This window comes from Gobius niger (assembly GCF_951799975.1).
Source record: "Gobius niger genome assembly, chromosome: 6".
NCBI classification, from domain to species: Eukaryota; Metazoa; Chordata; class Actinopteri; order Gobiiformes; family Gobiidae; genus Gobius; species Gobius niger.
In genome coordinates this window covers 257,047-267,996 of record NC_136857.1, presented here as the reverse complement: position 1 = coordinate 267,996, position 10,950 = coordinate 257,047, and positions in this window count along the sequence as shown.

The window sequence follows — 10,950 nt, the reverse complement described above, 5'->3', positions numbered from 1 at the left end:
AGCCACAGAGGAAGAGAAGCAGCATGTTCAGGTCTGAGTCACAGAGGAAGAAGAGCAGCATGTTCAGGTCTGAGAGTCACAGAGGAAGAAGAGCAGCATGTTCAGGTCTGAGTCACAGAGGAAGAAGAGCAGCATGTTCAGGTCTGAGAGTCACAGAGGAAGAGAAGCAGCATGTTCAGGTCTGAGTCACAGAGGAAGAGAAGCAGCATGTTCAGGTCTGAGAGTCACAGAGGAAGAAGAGCAGCATGTTCAGGTCTGAGTCACAGAGGAAGAAGAGCAGCATGTTCAGGTCTGAGTCACAGAGGAAGAAGAGCAGCATGTTCAGGTCTGAGTCACAGAGGAAGAAGAGCAGCATGTTCAGGTCTGAGTCACAGAGGAAGAGAAGCAGCATGTTCAGGTCTGAGAGTCACAGAGGAAGAAGAGCAGCATGTTCAGGTCTGAGACACAGAGGAAGAAGAGCAGCATGTTCAGGTCTGAGTCACAGAGGAAGAAGAGCAGCATGTTCAGGTCTGAGTCACAGAGGAAGAGAAGCAGCATGTTCAGGTCTGAGTCACAGAGGAAGAGAAGCAGCATGTTCAGGTCTGAGAGTCACAGAGGAAGAAGAGCAGCATGTTCAGGTCTGAGACACAGAGCATGTTCAGGTCTGAGAGTCACAGAGGAAGAAGAGCAGCATGTTCAGGTCTGAGAGTCACAGAGGAAGAAGAGCAGCATGTTCAGGTCTGAGAGTCACAGAGGAAGAAGAGCAGCATGTTCAGGTCTGAGTCACAGAGGAAGAAGAGCAGCATGTTCAGGTCTGAGTCACAGAGGAAGAGAAGCAGCATGTTCAGGTCTGAGTCACAGAGGAAGAAGAGCAGCATGTTCAGGTCTGAGTCACAGAGGAAGAAGAGCAGCATGTTCAGGTCTGAGTCACAGAGGAAGAAGAGCAGCATGTTCAGGTCTGAGTCACAGAGGAAGAAGAGCAGCATGTTCAGGTCTGAGACACAGAGGAAGAAGAGCAGCATGTTCAGGTCTGAGACACAGAGGAAGAAGAGCAGCATGTTCAGGTCTGAGAGTCACAGAGGAAGAGAAGCAGCATGTTCAGGTCTGAGTCACAGAGGAAGAGAAGCAGCATGTTCAGGTCTGAGTCACAGAGGAAGAAGAGCAGCATGTTCAGGTCTGAGTCACAGAGGAAGAGAAGCAGCATGTTCAGGTCTGAGTCACAGAGGAAGAGAAGCAGCATGTTCAGGTCTGAGTCACAGAGGAAGAGAAGCAGCATGTTCAGGTCTGAGACACAGAGGAAGAAGAGCAGCATGTTCAGGTCTGAGAGTCACAGAGGAAGAGAAGCAGCATGTTCAGGTCTGAGTCACAGAGGAAGAGAAGCAGCATGTTCAGGTCTGAGTCACAGAGGAAGAGAAGCAGCATGTTCAGGTCTGAGTCACAGAGGAAGAAGAGCAGCATGTTCAGGTCTGAGAGTCACAGAGGAAGAAGAGCAGCATGTTCAGGTCTGAGAGTCACAGAGGAAGAAGAGCAGCATGTTCAGGTCTGAGAGTCACAGAGGAAGAAGAGCAGCATGTTCAGGTCTGAGTCACAGAGGAAGAAGAGCAGCATGTTCAGGTCTGAGAGTCACAGAGGAAGAAGAGCAGCATGTTCAGGTCTGAGTCACAGAGGAAGAAGAGCAGCATGTTCAGGTCTGAGTCACAGAGGAAGAAGAGCAGCATGTTCAGGTCTGAGTCACAGAGGAAGAAGAGCAGCATGTTCAGGTCTGAGAGTCACAGAGGAAGAAGAGCAGCATGTTCAGGTCTGAGTCACAGAGGAAGAAGAGCAGCATGTTCAGGTCTGAGAGTCACAGAGGAAGAAGAGCAGCATGTTCAGGTCTGAGAGTCACAGAGGAAGAAGAGCAGCATGTTCAGGTCTGAGAGTCACAGAGGAAGAAGAGCAGCATGTTCAGGTCTGAGTCACAGAGGAAGAAGAGCAGCATGTTCAGGTCTGAGTCACAGAGGAAGAAGAGCAGCATGTTCAGGTCTGAGAGTCACAGAGGAAGAAGAGCAGCATGTTCAGGTCTGAGAGTCACAGAGGAAGAAGAGCAGCATGTTCAGGTCTGAGTCACAGAGGAAGAAGAGCAGCATGTTCAGGTCTGAGTCACAGAGGAAGAAGAGCAGCATGTTCAGGTCTGAGAGTCACAGAGGAAGAAGAGCAGCATGTTCAGGTCTGAGTCACAGAGGAAGAAGAGCAGCATGTTCAGGTCTGAGAGTCACAGAGGAAGAAGAGCAGCATGTTCAGGTCTGAGAGTCACAGAGGAAGAAGAGCAGCATGTTCAGGTCTGAGAGTCACAGAGGAAGAAGAGCAGCATGTTCAGGTCTGAGAGTCACAGAGGAAGAAGAGCAGCATGTTCAGGTCTGAGTCACAGAGGAAGAAGAGCAGCATGTTCAGGTCTGAGTCACAGAGGAAGAGAAGCAGCATGTTCAGGTCTGAGAGTCACAGAGGAAGAGAAGCAGCATGTTCAGGTCTGAGAGTCACAGAGGAAGAAGAGCAGCATGTTCAGGTCTGAGAGTCACAGAGGAAGAAGAGCAGCATGTTCAGGTCTGAGTCACAGAGGAAGAAGAGCAACATGTTCAGGTCTGAGTCACAGAGGAAGAAGAGCAGCATGTTCAGGTCTGAGAGTCACAGAGGAAGAAGAGCAGCATGTTCAGGTCTGAGAGTCACAGAGGAAGAAGAGCAGCATGTTCAGCAACTCTGATGGCGGCCATTTTAGGGATAGGTTTGCCTGAGTCCTCCTAGGAACGCCCCCACCTCCTGGAGACGCCTCCGAGCTTTGGTCACCAGCCGAGTAACCAACCACTGCTCCTCAGCAGAACCCCCTCCCCACTGATGCCACAGACAGCGTGTGGAGGGGGCGTGTCTAAAGGCTCAGAGGTTCTTAAAGAGACAGAGGCCTATTTCAAGACATTCACTACAGCCATTTTGAGAGAGACATTTTATACAAGGCAGTTATTCTAATTTACTGCATTTACAGACCAACAGAAGGTTTGTCATCATTGTAGTGAGATATAGACTGGTGCTATGGGACTGACAAAAGCAGAACACCCCCTCTTTAAAGCAGAACACCCCCTCTTTAAAGCAGAACACCCCCTCTTTAAAGCAGAACACGCCCTCTTTAAAAGGTTAATGGAAAATTGATGGAGATGTGGCTCCCTGTGCCAGTGGCCTCTCTGCCCCCACAAAACATCTGCAAGGCGACTGAATCTTCTTTCCCTCTGAGCCACTTCCACCTCAGAGACGGAGACACAAAATGAAACCTTGCTCTTAGTTTCACTCATACATTTCCAGACTCGTTTATTTTGTGGAGTTTGACAAAGCCTCACTGACTCACTGAGACCCGTTTCTTGAACATGTTCCTCCTCAGACTCTCCCTCCCTGACCCGGGGGGACCCTGCCTCCTGCATCACTCTCTGCCTCCTGCATCACTCTCTGCCTCTGCATCACTCACTGTCTCCTGCATCACTCACTGTCTCCTGCATCACTCTCTCCTGCATCACTCACTGCCTGCCTGTGGAGACGGAGCTCCAGCGCTGAGGGGAATCTGTAAACTCGGGGACTCTTTGGGTAATTAGACTTAAGCTAACGCGATTATCACACAATACAGAGAGTATGGAGGTCAGCGCTTCCACACGGCGGCTTCAAAGACTGTGTTCATGAGGGGAAAATAACCTTTAGATGATCAACATGAGGGGCAACTGGAACAACATTAAAGTCTAGAAAACGACTTTAATTCAACTGTATGATTTTATTTTGTTTATATACATCACGTTCCAAATTATTATGATCACAGTATTTTTTAAAAATATCAATATAGTAAAAAAGTCAATCCACTGTTCCAAATGATTCTGCAACTCATCGTTTCAACACATTTTAAAGCTTGTAATTGACTGAAAAGGGTCATTTGTTGAATTTGCAGCATTAGGAGGTCATATTTACTGAAATAAAAAACTATTTCAATCAAAAACATCTTAACAGGTCAAGTTATTTTAACATAGGAGCCTTTTTTTGGAAGCAGCTTCAACATTCTTAAATATACACTGCAAAAAGTATTTAACTAGATCAGTATAAACTTCTCAATTTGAGCACAATAATCCACATTTTAGCTGTTTTGACGAGTTAAGTTGTTCTTGGGCATTTGTCCTGGATTATTTCACTTGTTCTGAGATGTTTCTGACTCGTTTCGATACATTTCGTCCTTATTTCAGGTCATTTTCTTTGCCAATGGGGAAAGAAAATTGGTCTTATCTCATTGGCAATTTTACTTTCTTATTTCAAGCGAGATTTACCCTAGAACTGGTCTGAAATGTCCTCAAACAAGCAAAGCAAACTTGGTCCGATCAGGAAAAGTGTCTAAATGAGTGAAAACCGCTCAAAACAAGAAACATTTCCTCAGTTCAACTCATTTAAGCCAATGCTTGATATTCACTTGTTGCAGTGCATTAAACTTTGTGAGTTTTTGGAGAGTTTCTGCTTGGATTTCTTTCTGGAGGGTCCGACACCTTCATGTTCAGAGACTCCAGAGGCACCAGCAGCTTCAAACACCTGTCTGCTGCTTTGTAGCTGCTGTTCTATTCATCTGATGTGTTTGTCTGGCAGAAACCGTCCTCATTGTGCCTTTATCTGCACAAACCAGAGTGTGTCTGAATCATCCACAAATCTCTGATCAGTTCGATGATTACGATTATAGCATTCAACTATTTCACACTTTTCATCAGCAGATCCTTTTTCTTTCCCATATTGCTTTAAAATGATGATCTGCTTAATGTGGAAGGTCCTTTTTCAGTAGTTTTTCCCTAAACTGGGCTAAACCTAAAAACTGATCATCCCAGGCGTCTGAGATTCATGTTCCTGAGACACAATACCTGTCTCCTTTTTGATGCTGAAATACAATTTGCTTAATAATTTGTAACACAGTGTCGTTTTCGTTACAAAGAGGAGATTTTGGATCATGTTTAGTTTTTGTGTAAGTTTATTCATAAGTGAGAATATCTGTAAGAATGCACTATTTTAACAAAAGCGTTGGATATGTTTTAGCTGGAAAGAAGCAGAGTCAGAGATTTGGGGTTAAAGTGTAGAGCCACAAAACACACAAAAAGTCAAACTGGACACGTAATAGTTTCTTCATCACATGCAGCGAGTGATGAGAAAAGCCTTTTCAGTGAAGGCTTTAGAGGAATACACTGTACAGCCATTTTATCTTGAGATGTTTGGCTGAAACGATTAAAAAAATGATTCCTCTATCCACCTAAATGACGCCACAGTGCAGAACATTTTTGATTCTGTACTGTCAATAAAAACACACAAACAAAAGCACTTTGTCCATCTACATCTATATTATTTCTCTGTATGGCACCTCTTTCTTTACCCCCCAAAGCTTCACTCCTATGTCAGCCCATGTCAGTCCGTTTGTCCTCTCCTTTTTCCCCCATGGAGTTGGGAGGTTCATGGTCGGGTGTAGCGGAAGACTATGTTTTGGAGCGATAGAAACTAGAAGAGAAAGAGAATCTATCCCACTGACATAAGACAAACCCAGACACAGAACGGTCAGAGAATAAAGCCCACTCCCTTGTTGCAGTGAGGCGAGAGAGCTAACCCCTCAGACACCACTGCTATGGTGGTGAGAGATTCAGAAATGCCACGGTTGTTTCGCCCTAACAACATGTTTATGATGTAGAAGGAGGACACACGCTTATGTATATGGTAATATGTTTAGTCATGACCCAAATCCTCAAACCAGAGGCTGTACATTAACGGAAAGGCAGGATTTCCTTTGTTATAAAAGGAAATCAAGGCTGCAGAATGCATCATCCCTGGTTACCCCTAGTTTATCATGTTAAAACTGTCTCCAAACTATAAATGCAGCCGAATTGTGCCGCCTTTAGTTCAGTAAACATTAAAATGTCGACATCCTTGTTCTTGCAGATCCATACATGCGCCTCCACCCCCCCCGTGCACAGCCTTCACGCTCCTCCATCAGCCTAAAGAGGGGAGCGCGGAGCGAAAGTAGGTCATCCTCCCGGAGACCCACACATCTCTCTTTCCTTTTACCCACGATTCCACGCTGCAGCGGCGCATGTGCCCGCGCGCCGTGGGTGAGTCCAAACGCAAGCCGACAGCAAACGCAGAGCTGCAGATACACATTCAGATACACATGAGCTGCAGATACACATGAGCTGCAGATACACATGAGCTGCAGATACACATGAGCTGCAGATACACATGAGCTGCAGATACACATGAGCTGCAGATACACATGAGCTGCTGATACACATGAGCTGCAGATACACATGCAGATACACATGAGCTGCAGATACACATGAGCTGCTGATACACATGAGCTGCAGATACACATGCAGATACACATGAGCTGCAGATACACATGAGCCGCAGATACACATGAGCTGCAGATACACATGAGCTGCAGATACACATGAGCTGCAGATACACATGCAGATACACATGAGCTGCAGATACACATGCAGATACACATGAGCTGCAGATACACATGAGCTGCAGATACACATGAGCTGCAGATACACATGAGCTGCAGATACACATGAGCTGCAGATACACATGAGCTGCAGATACACATGAGCTGCTGATACACATGAGCTGCAGATACACATGAGCTGCAGATACACATGAGCTGCTGATACACATGAGCTGCAGATACACATGCAGATACACATGAGCTGCAGATACACATGAGCTGCTGATACACATGAGCTGCAGATACACATGCAGATACACATGAGCTGCAGATACACATGAGCTGCAGATACACATGAGCTGCAGATACACATGAGCCGCAGATACACATGAGCTGCAGATACACATGAGCTGCAGTTACACATGAGCTGCAGATACACATGAGCTGCAGATACACATGAGCTGCAGATACACATGAGCTGCAGATACACATGAGCTGCTGATACACATGAGCTGCAGATACACATGAGCTGCAGATACACATGAGCTGCTGATACACATGAGCTGCAGATACACATGCAGATACACATGAGCTGCAGATACACATGAGCTGCTGATACACATGAGCTGCAGATACACATGCAGATACACATGAGCTGCAGATACACATGAGCTGCAGATACACATGAGCTGCAGATACACATGAGCTTCAGATACACATGAGCTGCAGATACACATGAGCTGCAGATACACATGAGCTGCTGATACACATGAGCTGCAGATACACATGAGCTGCTGATACACATGAGCTGCAGATACACATGAGCTGCAGATACACATGAGCTGCAGATACACATGAGCTGCAGATACACATGAGCTGCTGATACACATGAGCTGCAGACACACATGAGCTGCAGATACACATGAGCTGGAGATACACATGAGCTGCAGATACACATGAGCTGCAGATACACATGAGCTGCAGATACACATGAGCTGCTGATACACATGAGCTGCAGATACACATGCAGATACACATGAGCTGCAGATACACATGAGCTGCAGATACACATGAGCTGCAGATACACATGAGCTGCAGATACACATGAGCTGCAGATACACATGAGCTGCTGATACACATGAGCTGCAGATACACATGAGCTGCAGATACACATGAGCTGCAGATACACATGCAGATACACATGAGCTGCAGATACACATGAGCTGCTGATACACATGAGCTGCTGATACACATGAGCTGCAGATACACATGAGCTGCAGATACACATGAGCTGCTGATACACATGAGCTGCAGTTACACATGAGCTGCAGATACACATGAGCTGCTGATACACATGGAGATACACATGAGCTGCTGATACACATGAGCTGCAGATACACATGGAGATACACATGAGCTGCAGATACACATGAGCTGCAGATACACATGAGCTGCTGATACACATGAGCTGCAGATACACATGCAGATACACATGAGCTGCAGATACACATGAGCTGCTGATACACATGAGCTGCAGATACACATGCAGATACACATGAGCTGCAGATACACATGAGCTGCTGATACACATGAGCTGCTGATACACATGAGCTGCAGATACACATGAGCTGCAGATACACATGAGCTGCTGATACACATGAGCTGCAGATACACATGGAGATACACATGAGCTGCAGATACACATGAGCTGCTGATACACATGAGCTGCAGATACACATGAGCTGCTGATACACATGAGCTGCAGATACACATGAGCTGCAGATACACATGAGCTGCAGATACACATGAGCTGCAGATACACATGAGCTGCAGATACACATGGAGATACACATGAGCTGCAGATACACATGAGCTGCAGATACACATGAGCTGCAGATACACATGCAGATACACATGAGCTGCTGATACACATGAGCTGCAGATACACATGAGCTGCAGATACACATGAGCTGCTGATACACATGAGCTGCAGATACACATGGAGATACACATGAGCTGCAGATACACATGAGCTGCTGATACACATGAGCTGCAGATACACATGAGCTGCTGATACACATGAGCTGCAGATACACATGAGCTGCAGATACACATGAGCTGCAGATACACATGAGCTGCAGATACACATGAGCTGCAGATACACATGAGCTGCAGATACACATGCAGATACACATGAGCTGCTGATACACATGAGCTGCAGATACACATGAGCTGCTGATACACATGAGCTGCTGATACACATGAGCTGCTGATACACATGAGCTGCAGACACACATGAGCTGCAGATACACATGAGCTGCAGATACACATGCAGATACACATGAGCTGCAGATACACATGAGCTGCTGATACACATGAGCCGCAGATACACATGCAGATACACATGAGCTGCAGATACACATGGAGATACACATGAGCTGCAGATACATATGAGCTGCTGATACACATGGAGATACACATGAGCTGCTGATACATATGAGCTGCAGATACACATGAGCTGCAGATACACATGAGCTGCAGATACACATGAGCTGCTGATACACAGATACACATGAGCTGCAGATACACATGAGCTGCTGATACATATGAGCTGCAGATACACATGAGCTGCAGATACACATGAGCTGCTGATACACAGATACACATGAGCTGCAGACACACATGAGCTGCTGATACACAGATACACATGAGCTGCAGATACACATGAGCTGCAGATACACATGCCGTGGAGCTGCTGTGATGGAAACAAAAGCGGGACGACTGTGGGGCATGAACACTGATATGATGTGGCCGTTTCTGCTGCTGTGTGAGCTGGGCACGTCCACTGGAATAACGATGAGATGTCCAAGAAGGCATTCACAGGCTTCTCTGCTGCCTTTATCCTGGGGTTTTCCTTAAAAGGGTCACCGTGTCAAATCATGTTATTGCTGTTGATTTGAACATAAAAAAAACAGTTACTTACACTATTATTGTGCTTTCCGGCTTTGACCAGCTTCTCAAAGTGCGGCACCGTAATGATTATTGATTCACTTGATGCTCAGCGATGATAAACTATAGTCACTGCTGCCCTGACAGAAGGTAAATAGTCTCAACTTATACAGCGCTTTTCTACCTTCATTAGGCCCAAAGAGAGCCCAGACCCTAACCCTGAACCCTAACCCTTAACCCTAACCCAGACCCTAACCCTGAACCCTAAGCCTGAACCCTAACCCTGAACCCTAACCCTGAACCCTAACCCTGAACCCTAACCCTGAACCCTAACCCTGAACCCTAACCCTGAACCCTGAACCCTGAACCCTAACCCTGAACCCTAACCCTGAACCCTAACCCTGAACCCTAACCCTAACCCTGAACCCTAACCCTGAACCCTAACCCTAACCCTGAACCCTAACCCTGAACCCTAACCCTGAACCCTAACCCTAACCCTAACCCTAACCCTGAACCCTAACCCTGAACCCTAAGCCCCTAAACCTAAACCCAATTCTAACCCTAACCCTAAAACCACATCTTGACCCTTAAACAGTCCTCCAAATAAGTGAGGAGCACCCAAAATGTCCTCACTTTACAAAAATGCCCTCACTCTGTTGGTGAAAAACTCAAACTGGTCCTCACAATGTCGTAATTACAAGAACACACACACACGTGCACACACTTGATTCCCACATAGACTAATCCATCCATCAATGGTTTTTATACCACAAGGACTGTACAAACATGAACCTGTTCAGGACCACGTGTTTTGATGAACTGGAATCAGTCCCTGATCAGGGAGGCCGGTCCAAGGCGTTTCTACTTTCTGCTCCTTTTGATTGGACTCAGATGCAAAAGGAGTTTTTGAGAGTCGGTTTCTCCAAACTCTTTTAAATATATCTCATTGATGGAATTGGTACAAAGCCTCCGTGATAGTTTGACCTAAGATATATTTTGTATTTCTGTCTAATCTTTGATAAACTGTTTTATGGATGTGTTGCTGCCTCTTGGCCCGGTCACTCTTCATCCAGAGGAAACCCGACAACATGCAGCGGCAACACTTTACATACGGGCCGGGAACTGGTACTTACAGAGGTACTTATGGTGGTACATACAGTGGTAAATACTAGTAATAATAGTGGTAATTCTAGGTACTTATCGTGGTACTTAAAGGATACTACAGTGAGAATTACTTGGTATGTACCTCTAGATTCAGTGGTGACTCTTAATAATGAAGGTCGTACTTCTTGTTTTCCCTAATGCTGTTTTATGTTGTTTTATCGTCACACAATCCTAGAAATGACTACTGTTTGTAGAAGTACCTCATTTACTACCTATGAATTGCTGCTGTAGTATCTTTGAATTACCAATAAGTACCAAAGTAAATAGAACCTTCATTACTAAGAGTTACCGCTGTATCTCTTAGTAATGAGAGATACTGCGGTAACTCTGTGACTCCCTAACCCTAATCCTAATGACTGGTAATTACCACTGTAAGTACCACAATAAGT